The 14,883-nt window shown below is 43.9% G+C and overlaps 1 long non-coding RNA gene across 2 annotated transcripts in view; it reads right to left on the reverse strand.

Moving 5' to 3' along the window:
- Positions 1 to 11,395: 11,395 nt before the first annotated feature.
- The window catches only part of LOC139106062 (uncharacterized), a 100,455-nt gene continuing 96,967 nt past the window's right edge, over positions 11,396 to 14,883 (reverse strand). Inside the window, exons 3-6 of one of the 2 annotated variants that reach the window (XR_011546290.1) lie at positions 14,324 to 14,437; positions 14,104 to 14,226; positions 13,209 to 13,909; positions 11,396 to 13,093 (exon numbers count right to left, since the gene is read on the reverse strand). This is a non-coding gene — a long non-coding RNA (uncharacterized lncRNA). The remainder of the gene's footprint in view (positions 13,094 to 13,208; positions 13,910 to 14,103; positions 14,227 to 14,323; positions 14,438 to 14,883) is intronic. The other variant, XR_011546291.1, reaches the window with a different exon arrangement.

Below are 14,883 nucleotides of genomic sequence, written 5' to 3' on the forward strand. Positions count from 1 at the left end.
CGGCTGAATATGTAGCCGCGCTAGTTAAACCCGATAGTAGCGCGGCCAAAGCTTTGAAACGGGAGATTTTGCGCGTTTATTTGTCATCGATATCCTGGACACTCCATTCCGCGCGCTACCTCTCCGCCGCCGCTCTCGCCTAATGCGGCGTCGGATCCGATAAATCTCCTCTCGTCCGCGATATTGCACCGGCCGATCCGGAAAAAAGCACGAATTACACGCGCCAGACGTTTCGTGCCCCGTGCGCGGAGGCAAATTTTTTTTTTTTTTTTTTTTTTTTTGCGACAATCGCCAGAACTGTAAACGTTATCTTCCGATTTATCCGGCGGGAAAGGGAGGAAAAAAAAAACGCGGCAACCGTACAATACAAGCGATATCCGATTTGGTTTTTATTTATGAATTTTTTTCTGCTTTTCTGCGGTTGACGTGGATGAAGAATAATCGGTTGTATAGAAAATTATTTTAGGGCCGAAATATGTGAAAATCGAGATACACGGGCGCCGCGCGCGAGATGACGCGGTAAGTTTTACCGAGGAACTTTAGTGCGTTAATAAATCAAAGCACACAAAATTCTGTCATCGCAATTGGTATTATAAACGACAAGATCCTTTCTCTTTCTTTAAACGCACGCTATCGCCGGTAAGGTTTCCACTCGCGCGCCGTTTTTTCACGGCGCTTTGCTCGGTATTAAGCGTAATTTCAACGTTTTACAAATTAACAAATATTAACAGTGAACGAAAGCATGTAGCGCGCGCAACTGCGGGTTCGATAAGGCGCATCGCTGCGACGGCTCGTACCCCTTTTAGAAATTATCTCCATTACCACCCCTGGCTCGTCGACGTGTGTTTTCTCAGCACATACGCGCGACCGCTCCGTTAAGAGGCCGAAGCGGCGGTGACGATAATTTTCAACGGGAATATTTTCCGAAGGATGAAACCGCTCTAAACGCGTGAGAGGGTGCGGAGGCTTCGCCGCCCCGGCGGCGAGCGCGCCCTCGCCCTCTCTCTTACATTTTCCATTATGTCCCGCAAGATTTCCCGCGTCCTCGAGAATCCGCCCCCGCCGTGCGTGTAAATTGGCGGCTTTCGTCGGCGGAGAGGCCCGGCAGAGGGGAATATTCGGTTTTAACCTCCCGCCGTCTCTTCCAACAGGTTTAATGGCGCGCCTATGAGGAGGGCGTTAAATTTTGTCACCGAGCACAAAGGGCCAAAGGGTGAGAGAGCGTATCGTTTAGCGCGCGCCCGAGTGGGTGCCCCTGAAATTTTCTTCCGTCACCCTCCGCGAGGGTTCTTCACTTCGGGCGTTAACGACGTTACTGATAATTATAATTTTGTAAAGGATGTCTCGCGAGTTTTCGTCCGTCACTTTACAGAAATCACCGCAAATTTTTATCCGACTTGCCTAACTTATTATAATATTTTTTCGTTAATAAAAAAAAATTTTTATCTCGGGGGCAAAAAAAGGAATATACGTATATGTATCGTTACCAAAAAATTTGATCCCAAACGTCTCTCGCGTGTTTTTCAATCTATTTGCCGCAAACGTTTCGACGTGGTAACGCGAATCCATTCGTCATTACGAGTGTAACTCAACATAGGGGAGGCATATTCCGATGCGTTATTCCTGTGGGCCATGATTACTATAACGTTATCATTTGGAGCCGGTGGAGCGCGGCTTTGTATACGTCGCCGCGCACAATTTCGCCGACTGTAATTAGCGCGCGGTCGCGAGATTGAATGTTCCTCGCGGCGTGAAATTCGCGCAAACCGACTTTGATTAGAGTTTATTACCGGTGCGTTTTTACCGCGTCTGTTGTTGTCAATTATCGCGTAATATAAAACGGATGGCAGCGCGCGTGCGGGACTTTCCCGGTGCAACGAATTGCCCTGTCCGAGCAAAATGTTTAATCATTTCCCTGGATTGCCCGGAAACAAACAGGAAATGGAGCGTTCGCGTCGTCGATTCGACTTCTAATAAAATTACGTATATATGTCAATGGCACACACGCTTCGTGTTCCACCGCTTCGCTCGTCAGTCCGTGACTCGAAAATTGTCATTTTTCTGGAATGGAAGAGCGCGAAATTCTCTGTTATAAAATAAAACCGTAAATAAAAACGCTATATAGAATGAATAAATAACGCAGTACGCGGAACAGAACTGGCCATTTAAATTTTTCTTCCCTTTTTTTTTCGAAAAAACTCAACCAGATACCATTTTTCTGTTGATTTAATTATTTTTAATCACTCTTAATTACATTATTCGCAAATAAATATTCGAGGAAAAATAAAATCCGCTTGAACTTATTGTTAGGTAAAATCCAATTTTCTTTATTTTCGACTAATTAACTCACGAATAACCGCTCGGTTTTCGTTTAAAAAAAAAAAAAAAAAAAAAAAACCACCGATATTTCGTATTCGATACTGACAAGTTACGACATATTCTCAGTCTCGACGGGGAATCGAAGTTCCGTTTTTAAGGTTGGCGTAATCCCGGAAGCTGCAGGAGCCGGCGTAAATATTTGCCATTCAAAACAGTGGGTGGACTTCGTTTAAATATCGATGACAGCGAGTACCGACGGGAGCCCGTCGCGTTGGTCCCGTGAAATATTGACCGATTTTTGCGTACTCGTTGTCGGAATGCGCGGAGGAAAGGGGAAGGGGATGAACGGTCGGGAAAATGTCGAGAACGCGCAATCGAAAGCGCCGCGCGCGACGTCCAGCCCGAAAATCCGATACAGACCGAGCTCGTTCGTTTAAATAATCTCTACATTGTATTTATCGACGTCGCTTTTTATCGGTCGCGACCCCGTTGCCGCGCGGGTTTTAAAAATCGAGGATTTTCTGCCCGATTACAATCGCAAATGCGCGCGAAGAGGTCGAAGCGCGGTGTGCTTGAAAAAAAATCTACGTCGTCTCGCGTAATTGATTATCCTGAGATTGCAAAAACTAGATCGAACTTATAAGAATTAAGACGCTAAAACGCCACTCGACGTACCGTCTCATTGATAATTAAAATGCAATATATTATTTCGAAAGTGCGGTCGTTGTTTGAAATAAGATGAATTTCATCAAAAGACGGGGAACATTATCGCGGATTAATTATTCATACTTCACTGGGGAGCTGAGTTTCCTCAAAGTTTCCAATTTCAATTTCATTAGAAATAATTTTGCCGCGGAATAGGAACGCTTGTTTTTACAACTTTGCGCACACAATCCTTGGTCTGATTAATATAAACTCCAATTACGGTAACTAGTGTGCCGGAGAGTCGGAATACTATAATATAATTTCAAGCTCGCTTCCTTACTTTCTCTAAGTTTACGGTAGCCGGGGAGCTTCTCCTGTCAGAAAGGATAAAATCTCATCGAGAAATTTTGGACCGGACCGCCTAAGCGCTTCTCGCCGTCATAAAGGAGCCATTAACAAATCCACGTAAGCCGTATCCGACGCACCCCTTCTCGCGAACAAAGAACATCGGGGTACAAATCGCATTTCGCGATCGCAGGACGCACAATGAGAGATCGCCGAGTTCTCGCATTTTCACGCTAAATTTGTCCCGCACGACAATGAGAGCCGTCTAAACGGCCGCCTTTCTGTTCGTAGAATTCGGCCATTAGACACCATTGACGGATTAACCCACCCCGAAGGCCACCTCTGCCATCCAGAGTCGCCTTAAGTTCCGACGGAGGGTCGGCGATTTTTTTTTTGAATATATTCACACGTAAAACGGCGACCGTTTAAGGACGCTATTGTTCGCCTGCCGAGAAATATGACGGCTGGGTTCTTCATTCTCTCGTCTTACTCCCGAATGTCCAGCATTTTCTCATCTCTTTTTCGAACCAGAACGCGTTTCATTTGCGTGTCTATCACTTACATTAATAAATGGCGCAATGTGGTTGGTTTGCAATAGAAAAAATGCGTTCTCAACGGATATAATCTCTAATACGCGACAAGGAAGTGAAACGAAGAAAAGAGCTCGATATATTCATTCGGAAAATTCTGTCGTACTTCTCTCTACCTTGCATTTCACGTCGTTATGTGTTTAAGGTAACACGTCCGCGAACGTGCAAATGCGCGGGAGAAAATTGCAACGGTATATACGCAAATGGGAACCGGTCGCGGAAATCGGTCGCTTAACTTGCTGAGATTGAATGTAAATCGTTACTTTGGCACTCGGCGCTGCAGACGGCCGCTGCGGAGCTAGGAAATTCGTGTTTCCGGTCTATGTGCAATCCTTCCCCGCCTCTTTTCAGAACACGTGCATTACCAGCCGCAATAATGTCGCTCGCGAAAACGTAAGAGAGACGAAATAAAGCTACCGTCCGACCGCTGTCGCCTTTCCGCGACGGAAAATGCGCCGGCAATATGAAAAATAAGTCGGCGAGGTTGAAGTATAACTGCAAAAGAAACGCCGCGCTGTCGAAGGGAAGAAAGGATTGCGATACGACGGTAAGAACGTTCAATCTACGGAGGTCGGGACTTTACGACGAGCGAATAATAAAAAATCTTGGGCGGGTCCAGGATGGATATATTCATTTCGAGATCGCGCGCAATAGTTGGAATTATTTCACGTTCAAACCGAGGAGCGTAAAAAAAAAAAAAAACGTTCTTTGGGCGTGGATGCCACTTTTTTTTCCCTCCCGAGTTACGGAATAATTGCGGCACTAAAAATTTTCCTCACTTGGCACTTCAAAACCGCTTGCAACTCACCCGGGCGGTACTTGCAGCCGGTAATCCTAAAAACGTTGTTGCGCGTGCGGGAAAAGTGCTTTACGATCATCCGCGTGCGTTTCCGCCGTGCATTGTGGGTCGGGCGGGCGATAAAAAATTCGACCGCGTTATTCGGAGATTACGTTGGCGCATTATATGAGCGCGCGCCATACACTTCCATTCGCGCGAACGATATTAAATCCCTACCCAGGGCGTAGGGAAGAGACAGTCGACAAGCTACGTTGCCTATTAATGCGGAACAGAAATCCAAATGGATGTGTCTGGAAAAAAGAGAGCGGATGCTGCGAGGCGCCGCGGAGGAGAGGGACAAAGGGAGAGCGACGGAAAGAACGAATGAAGTTACACAACGCGCGAGCGTTGCAGTAATCCCGTTAAAGTTGGAAGGGTGCTATTGTGATTACCGATTCAGAACCAATTTGCAGCTGGATCAGCCCCGGCGTCCTTTCGCGCGAGTGTTTTCCCTCGCATTAGGCATCGGCGCGATTTATTCGATAAAAAATACGCGCGAGATCTGTCGTTGCGGAAAGGAAAAGCACTTTAAATACGAAATACTTTTTGTTAACGCGTAAAATAAAATTATTTTATTTAACATAGATTAAGTATATGTTTTAATTTACCTTGATTCTTGCATCTTTCAAAATGCACGCGACATTAGAAAATAAATAAAGAAACTATCTCAGAGTTTTGATTCTTAAACCGACGGGAATACCGTCGGTTTGTAAAATGACCGCTTAACTCCGGAGAAATTAGAATTCATCGCGCCGGCCCGAATTAAAGTCGCGAAACTTTTTAATTTCGTAATATGCAAATTAGCCTCTGCGACGCTGTGTAATTAATTCCGGGCGCGCGTTACACGCGTGTACGCGCGCCGGCCCGGCGCCGGTTTTTCCCTCCCGCGAAAAAAGTCGTCCGCTGATGAAATTTTTACGCCGCTGACCACCGCCGGGGATAAAAAGCCCGAACCCGCGAGGGTTCCCGTTCCTTCCTGTTCCGCCATTTCCGAAAGGATCTTCTCAGGATGCGCACCAAGTATCATGATAATGCCGCGCGTAACATAAATCTGAGTTGTCTAGGTCTTTCCGGGTTTTTTTTAATTTTCAGCCCTAATGCGATATTAACATTTTATTTTATATCATTAAATATTTTTAATATTAATAAAATTGTATACGATAAATTTTTTTTTAATGCCAAAAGTGTTCGGTTGAAAACAACGCCAAAGGGCTCGTCCTCTTCTTTCAACCATCGATTCTCGTTCATTTTCGCTCTGGCTAAAATAATATTTCACGTTTCTATCTCGCCGCGCCGTATCCCCGGCATTGATCAGTCCCTTTCGACGGGCCAGCCGCTGAACCGCGCTGGGTACATGGACGCACAGAGTACACACTTCAATGAATATTATCGATCAACTCGACGGCGACGCGGGGAAACGTTTCCCGAACCGCTTTTGGCAAGTTTGGTGTCGTTCGCGGGACGCGATAACAACTTGGACGATATCCTCACGCGGTGGGAGCATAACAGGTAAGCAAAATTGACGATCCTACTTATTCATGAAGAAACATTAGGGTGGTTCATTTAAATACGTGACGAACAAGGGGGCGAGCGGGTGCATGTGTACGGAACCTGTCACAGAACAATCGAAAATATTTCCCTTCTGACACTCGACTCCCGTTCCTTTGTCTTTAGGTGGTTTTCCCTCCCTTTTCCCCTCGGATATTCCCAGGAACAAGCGACCGACCGCTTCAACGACTAGCAGAGAGACAAGACGCATTAGTTTTGAAAGCGTCAGCGCGAGCTGTTCCGTCGACGTTACGTATGGAGTGCGTAGATAATATAGACGAGAGCTTACGGGTGGTGGAAGGGGGATGAGGAGAGATAGGACTTTCCCGTCGTAATGCGATCGGCGAAGGGTCGCTCGACTGGTTGGTAACATCTTGCGCTGATGCCCCGATACACCATAAATTATTATATTCATATTATATCTCGTCCGATTCGCCCGTCCCCCGTTGCGATTCCGTCCCGGGCGAGGACCACATCGCGCCGGCGTGTTCCCTTTTTGCGAGAGGATTTATCTCCCGCGGCTCTCGCACTCGATGGAACTGATCGCGACTACGTGACTGCGACTCGCCATTACGTGCATTCGCGCGACGAGACCTGCGTGCGAAACGGTGCCTTTTTGCTTGTCAAGCATAACCTTGCCACGAGATAATTAGCGGGCGCATCAATGCTGCTCGATTAATGCGGCTCAATCGGATGTTATAAGATCAATTGATATTAAGGGAATTAAATTCCTAGTCAATTTAACGAAAAAAAAGAGCAAGTTTTTTAACGTTTATTTCTTATTTCACTGTATATTTTATTTTATTAAGTATCCCTCCCAACAATTTGTGATTCGTTGAAACATATAAATGCAATTGTAATTCTCAATGTAAAATCGTCAGTCCGTGTATTCACTTAAAGCCGAAACAACGATCGCCATTAGTCTGGACAAAGATTCGATTCTCTTTTTCAGCTTTTGTCGATTGCTCATGAGCTCGATCTCATCTGGTCACAAAGTCGGACTTATCTTATCATGCAAATGAAACTTACAGACGGCTTTGCGGCAAAGAGAGAGGGGGAAGAATCTCAAACGAATCTCGAGAAACCGACGAATTCATGACGAGGGTGATGTCTCGATATCGCGCGTGTCAGCCCCGGCGTTTCCTGCCTTCCGCCGTTTGCTCGTCACCGCCCGACCCCCTCGCGTACTTTTACACCGTCGTTCTCGCGACTTCCTTCAGAATTCTCACGAGCGCCTCGCGACCCTCATCATCCTGACATCAATGCTCCGAGCGTCGCTTCTCCACGCCATACGTACACCCATCACGGCCGCGCGCTGCTATGAACGTGAATGTCCGCCCCGGGGCTCTGTCTCGCTGTATTGGACGCGGCTAATATTTTGATCCGAGATACGTGCTCGCGATGGTTAAAGAAGGAACGCCGCGCGGACGGCGGGATTACCACTGTGGAAACAGAATTAAAAGGCTCGCCCCGATTCCAAACGATGTAAAGCGCGGGGGAGGTATTAGCGTCATAAGGTCCGCATTCACGTCACTTCGCTGAATGCGGTTTTCGTTTCGCTTACCCTACATTTTGCGGAAATGGCGATTTCCACGCGTCGGACCAGCTCGGAATCTTGCGGTCGTTGGAATTAAGCGCGGAGCTGTATAAAGAGAATACTGCATCCCATTCGCGGGAGTTATCGGGAAATGTAATCCGCGCCGGAGGACTTTATACTCATTCATGGTGTTACGGGTTTACGGATGTGCTAAACGATCAGACAAACGCTTTTTACAAGTTTTTATCAAGATTCGAAAATCACAGCAATTACTGAGCATTTTTAAATCTCTTCTCTTCGATTAGATTCTTAATTTTGAAACCCGCCACGTAATCGATAACCGCTTGCACCGTCAATTCCTCCGTGACGAAATAAACGAGCGATTCTTACGAAGAAAACTTCTTACAAATCGTTCGCCGGGCTCGCGCCAATAAATTCGGCTTTGCGCCGCCGCGACGCGAAATTTACTGGCGATCGATCAACGTCGAATAGAAAATGGGCTCGCGTGCCTCGCGACGAAGTTAATAGCGCTTCTCTCTGGCGAAGAAGTCGCCGAAAAACAAGCGCCGCGGGATGAAGAGTCGAAAGAAGCTCGCCGCTCCTTTCGCTGGGGCGAAAACGCGAAAACACTCATTAACGTCTTTTGCTAGGTATTTATCGTAACCCGGGGCTCGCGGACGGTTCCGTGAAACGCTACAAACACCCTGGCAGCCTGCAGTCTTACGTGGAAAACGCGCCCGCGTCTTCGACGATTTCTTCGTCGGCACAATTTGCAGCAACGTGACTATTTGCGCGAAAGAAACGCTGAGAACGTATTCTGGGAATCCCGAGCGATAAAGTTGTACTCCGTAAAAAAAAGTCCTTTGATCTGCATGGAACGGACTCGCGAAATAAAACGTCCGTCGAAGTATCGCGGCAACGTTCGCCGATTACAGATAATTGTTAATTGCGACCACAGAGATCATCCGCCGAAAGTAATTGATACTCGGCCAGGCAATACGCTAGACCGGCTTTCCCGCGAGAACCGTGATTATTTATTTGCTCCGTCTTGGGAAACGCACGTGCATTATTCGAAATATCAAAGATCAAAGCGACTGTGGCATTATTAAAGCTGTTGCCCTTTGATCGACAGGGAGCTTTGAACAAAATTTCACGTTTGATTAAATTTTTATTAAAGACGGATTATTATAGAAAGAATTACAGGACGTCTAAATAAATTAAATGCGCTCTGCATGTTACTCTCGACGCTTTAATCGTCTCTAGCTGAAAATATCGTTGAGTCGTAAATTTTTTTTTTTTTTACGTGCGATTATACTATACGTTATCAGTTTGTCGACTCGAATGGTAGCCGGGAAAGAGATAACGCGTGATAGGGCGCGGAAAAGGGTTTAGGAAATTAGGCGGCCTCCGCAGGACGAGCGACTCATCCCGAATAACGTCGGCGCGTTCTCAAAGGAGAGCAATAAGGTGCCGCGGGTGAGAGATGCGTCTGATAATCCTCTCCTGACTCGCAGACTGTCGCATAATCTTTCGCCCTCGCAGGAAGTCGTTCTGTTTACCGTTCTGAGGACGTCTTTAATATATAACAGGCAATTTTCCCACGCTCGCTGCGCCGTAAACTTTCTCAAGAAATTGGATGTTCCGGAGCCGAGGTGAGCTTAAAGCAAGAGGAAAGAGCGGAAGGGAGAGCGAGAGGGTGTACTTTTGAAAAACGAGTCGCGATTCAGCTGTCCGGACTTCATAATCCGCGTGCAGCATCCCCGTCAATTTTGCGCGCACATGCATCTCGAAATGGGCGTTACGCGCGGAAGAGCGGCTGAAAGTCGCTGTAATATCTGACCCCGTTGCAACTAACCGAAACTTCGCGGCCCTCTGCCCCTGTTACCGCCGTTTCTCACGCGCTGCAGCGCGTTTTGCGGTAAACGCGCTAGGAAAATGCACGGCGCGTCGTTAGCCTCTGTCGAGCCGGCGAGTCAGGTTCGCCGGTTAAGTCGCTGGCAACTTTCGCCTCCTTGTTGTCCTAATTTGCCGCGGTGGCTCCTACGAAGGATTATAAGCCTCACCTTTTCATTTTTGCGAAACGCGGCGGGAACGCGGGAGAAGCGACGATCGACAATTATCTCGGACAACTCTGAACAAGCTGCACGATGTCTATCGCGTCTTTCTTTCGCGCGGTTAAAAATATTCGTGATATTTATCATAATTTTTTATCATTTCCGAAATAATATTCTGATATTCTGTAGCGGCGTCCTGATTTGTCATAATTATTCATTCTTTTTAAAAAGTAGGTTATTTTGATTTATGTTCTTTAAAGTAAGATTTATGCTCCGGCGGAAAGCCGGGGTAGTCATTCCGCTTTAAGTATTGTTTAATACACGTCGTTATGGCATTTATCTTGCTTATACTTTGGCGTTGAAAATCGCTACGAGGATGCGCGTGAACGTTAGTTTATACGGGACAGAAGCGGGTGGCGGTGCGAGGAGGTTAATACTGCGGAACGCAGGTGTGCGTGAAACATACCGCCTGCGTTTAATTTCTCTGCGTAATACCGCAGTAAAGTAGCTGGACTGTAACGGATTGTTATACACGAGTCGTAAGCTGTTGAGAATCCCTCGTACGCAAATATAATAATAATAATCTGAGAATATAACGGGGATAAACGCGGCGTATAATTAAAGCGAATTTGATTGAGGCCGTGGATGAACTATCGCCGCGAAACTGTGTAAGCTCCTTTCCCTAAGCTTTTTGCGCGATGGAATTTAATTTAATTATTATTAATTTTAATGAGACGAATCGGATTAGCTATCATCGCCCTAAACATTTTTGTGGGAAAAAGAAAATATGCCGCGCGCGTCAGTTTCGTTTACTTCGGTCCACTTACTACAAATAAATCTTTCCTTTCTGATCGTTTTATCTTTGCCGTCTCGCGTCATCGATGCACCTCGAACAAGTCGCGAGTAAATTTCGACGTACTTTCACGGCGCCTCGCGTGAGAGAGAGGGAGATTTCATCTACGCAGACAATGCAGGTTGCATCGCCGCCGGTTGAAGACTTCGTTGACATAGTTCGCGTGCCAGCCGCACTTGGCCCGATCCCCTTCCGTCTTTCTTGCGAGATACCTGCGTCTCTAAGCAGGCTGACGTGCCACAGTCTCATTAGGGACTCTTAGGAACGCGCGAGAGACAAACGTCGGCTCGACCCTCCTCTCTATCTTTTTTTCTCTCTCTCCTACTTGCCGGAAATATCGGGAGGCCCGCTCTCGGGATTTAGCACGCAGCTGTTCGTACCATCGACGAGCCCCGAGGATTATCGCGGATAATCTCACCCCCGCCCTTTTCCCCGGGGATTCTGCTGGACCCAAAGAGATATAATAATGCAAATACGAGCGTCGCGTGCCAACGATTAGTGCGTTTCTTAAAATCGTTTCGGTCGATTGACTTCAAAAATTTCTTTCGTATTACTATTTATTTATTAATTTATTTTTTAGTGTAAAATTAGAAAATAAGAATAACGAATTATTTTATCGAATTTTGAGTATCAGTTTCATGTCAAATTACAATTGCATGTATAATGTTCTCTTCCTAAATGCATTAAATAAAAAAAAAAAAAAGAAATACCTTAAATTTTCTTTTATTACGTACAATAATTTAATCATCAATTGTGTTCAGCACAAGTGCTGCATTTGCAACTGTTATAAAATTCGTGATTGATTAGCGTGTGCTTTTAAACTCAGCCAAGATTAAGAGCATACACTAATCAAATTCACAATTTTTACAACATTTGCAAGCAGCTTTTTCCGCTGAACGCAGCCATTGATATTGATTACTATTTTAAAGTCTCATACAGCTCGCCGCCGTGAATAAAGAAACGCTGTTTGATTTTTATCGTTGCTATCTCGCTTCACCTCTCTGAGATATAGCGGATCAATAATAAATATAGAGCAATCTTTTTAATGTACCGCCGTTGCACGCGAGTGCTTTCTCCCGCGATCTCAAAGATCGCCGTGCGCAATGTACAGCGAAGTGATCGTACTCTCGTAAATTCTATTCAATCGCGCTGATGTGGGACGAAGAAGGATGCGGCCCGTTTTGTTTTCGCGAGCTTCGGGGGGTAGAGTAAAAGCATGTGGAGGATCGATTTGTAGCGCCGCACCGAGCTGTCGATGGTCAATTCGGGCCTGGATAAATAAACATCTCGAAGAAAGAATGAAAGGGCGAACTGCCACCGAAACATTTTATTCCCCGAGTGGTTTTCCGGAAAAACAGACGATTTGTCATTCACGATGGCTCTAAACATTTTACGGGTTCACGTTTTAATTTACATAATCAGATAATAATAATGAGAGAATTTTGTTATAATAAAAAAGAAAAAAAATACAATTTTAGATAATATAAATGTGTTTTACGCAGAGTTGTTAACGAATGAATGACAGAATCGTTGGATATTAATGATCTTGAAATGTAAATCTAATTGAATTTAATGTGGCAATTATACGCGCGTGTCTATGCGAGGAACAACCATTTGTTTTCATGAAACGGCGTTTACGTCGCGAGGGAGCATTTCGTTGGGTAAAAACTCGATTAGAAGTTAGAAGTTTGTCGAGACAACGAGTTTAGCGATCGAAAGCAATTCCCTTTAAATCCTTCGCAAAGCAAATCGCGCGTCTAATGGATTCTACGTTAATCGTCTTTACCATGTTGTTAACTTAACGCGATGCGCGTAGCTCGCCCAGGGCGACGCACGGCGATCATGCCCAGCAAAAGGAGCAATCGACTTTAGGCTCATTAGCAACGCGCAACCCCAAGTCAATTACCTTCTTTGTTGTCTTATCCGTCGGATCCTCGCGGCTAGAGAAACCGGGAACTACGTAAAATCGGATTATTATTTAATCGCGCGGTAATTGTTGTTTATAATAAAATAACGGCCGCTCGCGATTTTATCTTTCCAAGGCATTTTATTCTTTCTTTAAATTAATCTTTCACAGTGCGCTGTTTTTAACGCGAAACATAATTCCAGCAACTAACTGATAAATTAACTTATGCGCTCGTACGTAAATTTTAAAATTCTAGGAGCGCATCTCACAATCAGAGTCGTAATATTTCTTGTTTTAAACAGGAAATGTGGACAGGATTAATTGTACAATTTGTATAATTTCTCATAATCCTGATATCTGAACGCATAATAAAAAAATCATATCAAGCGATGTTAAAAAAATTCTTGCGACTCACCGATCTGCTTAAGTATCAGTGGAGTTGATGAATCAGCAGGTGACTGTAACATAAAATTAAAAAATATTAATTGTAGAGATGCTAAATATTTATTCTTTAATCAAAAAAAAAATTATTTGATAATAAAACGTCAAAAATAAAGAAAAATTAATCCTTACCTATAAGTTGCTCCACTGGTGCAGGATGCCCGTCCCGGGCCTGCTCCTCCTCTCAGTTGGGACGTGTCGAGCCATCTTTTCGCGCACTAGACACTCGCGAACGCGCCCGAATTAATTACTATCGCGAGAAATAATAACTGAACGCTGTATCTCGCGCGATATTATATGCACTCCCGTTTATAAAATTCGAATAAGAAAATCTATCGCGCGACTACTTTGGCGAAACTTCCGATACGTCCGACGAACCAGCTACGGTTCGTATTTATTATAATTTCGGCGTGCGGCACTTTAATTTCTCCTTCGGATTTTTATCTAAGCGGAACTCTTGTTTTACTTTGATAAAAATCCAAAGAAGTGCTGAGCTGTAATAATATCAAGTTAAATTGCATACAGTTATATGTAATTTATATTGATATATATAAAATAAAAATTAGAACACAAAATATACAATATATAAATTGGTAGAATCTTTCTTAATCTATTTTATTTTAAATGTTTTTATTTATTATTTTATATTTTCGGCGCGGTGTTTTATTTTACTTTATTAAAAAATTCATATTAATATCTTTGAAATATAATTTTGCCGCGTGTAATATCAATAGTAATTTTTCCCACCCGAAATTCTATTAATCTAAAAAAAAGAAAACATGCAACCAACTTGTTACTTTGATGTGCAGCGGCGGAGTTGTTGATATGTAGATCTGCAATAAAAAATAATAATAAATTAAATTGTAGACATTTCAATGTTAATTATTTAGGAACAAAAATTGCACGTGATTGAATTAATTTATTATATATAGTATTATATATAGTAGTTTTTTAAATAAAATAATAAAAAATAAAGATATCTGGTACCAAAACGAGCTATTAATTTGTTAAGAAAAATGATGCTTACTCCTGGGTTGCTCCGCCGGTGCTAGATGCCTCTCCTAGGCCTCCTCCTCCTCTCAGCTCTGTTAGGGACGTCAGGTTGATCTTCTTTCAACACGAGTGCGATAATTCTCCTCTAGATACTGATCTGAAACAGTAAAAAATTTTACCTTATTAGCATTTTCAAAATACTAAATTGCAAGTAATTATATCTATATATTTATTTAAATAAAACTGATGCTTACCCTCGAGTTGTTCCACCAAGGTGCAGTATCTTTTCTGAGTTTCCTTTTCCTCTTAGAATGTTCGGGATATTGAGCTGATTCTCTTTCAACGAAAGTCCTCATCTGGATCGCCATCTGAAACAAAAAAATATGTACTGGTTAGTTTGGTGAAGACCAAATCTCAGTTAATATCTATATTCTACTCTAACAATAAGTATTATTCGACGCGTGCACAGTTCACCGTGTGTTTTAATGCCAGACGACCGTCAACATATTCCAGCGCTCTCATGTAAACACCGTGCAAGCATACCCTGCCTGTGCGGCTGACCTCGCTCGTTATACAACTCTCTATATAACATATTATTTAGAATAATTTTTAGAACGAAAATTATGCTTCGATAAGACTCTCGGTAAAAGAAGCTGTAATATTGTGAATTAGTGACATGTATTGTATACACGAGTTACGTGAGACTATTTTAATTAATACTTTTTAATGGTTTTATTTTATATTATGTTATTATTACTGTACCATGAACAATTATTTTACGCCGCGTATCGAGACCTACTCGCAGCGCCCGCTG

This window comes from Cardiocondyla obscurior, linkage group LG10 (genome assembly GCF_019399895.1).
Source record: "Cardiocondyla obscurior isolate alpha-2009 linkage group LG10, Cobs3.1, whole genome shotgun sequence".
NCBI classification, from domain to species: Eukaryota; Metazoa; Arthropoda; class Insecta; order Hymenoptera; family Formicidae; genus Cardiocondyla; species Cardiocondyla obscurior.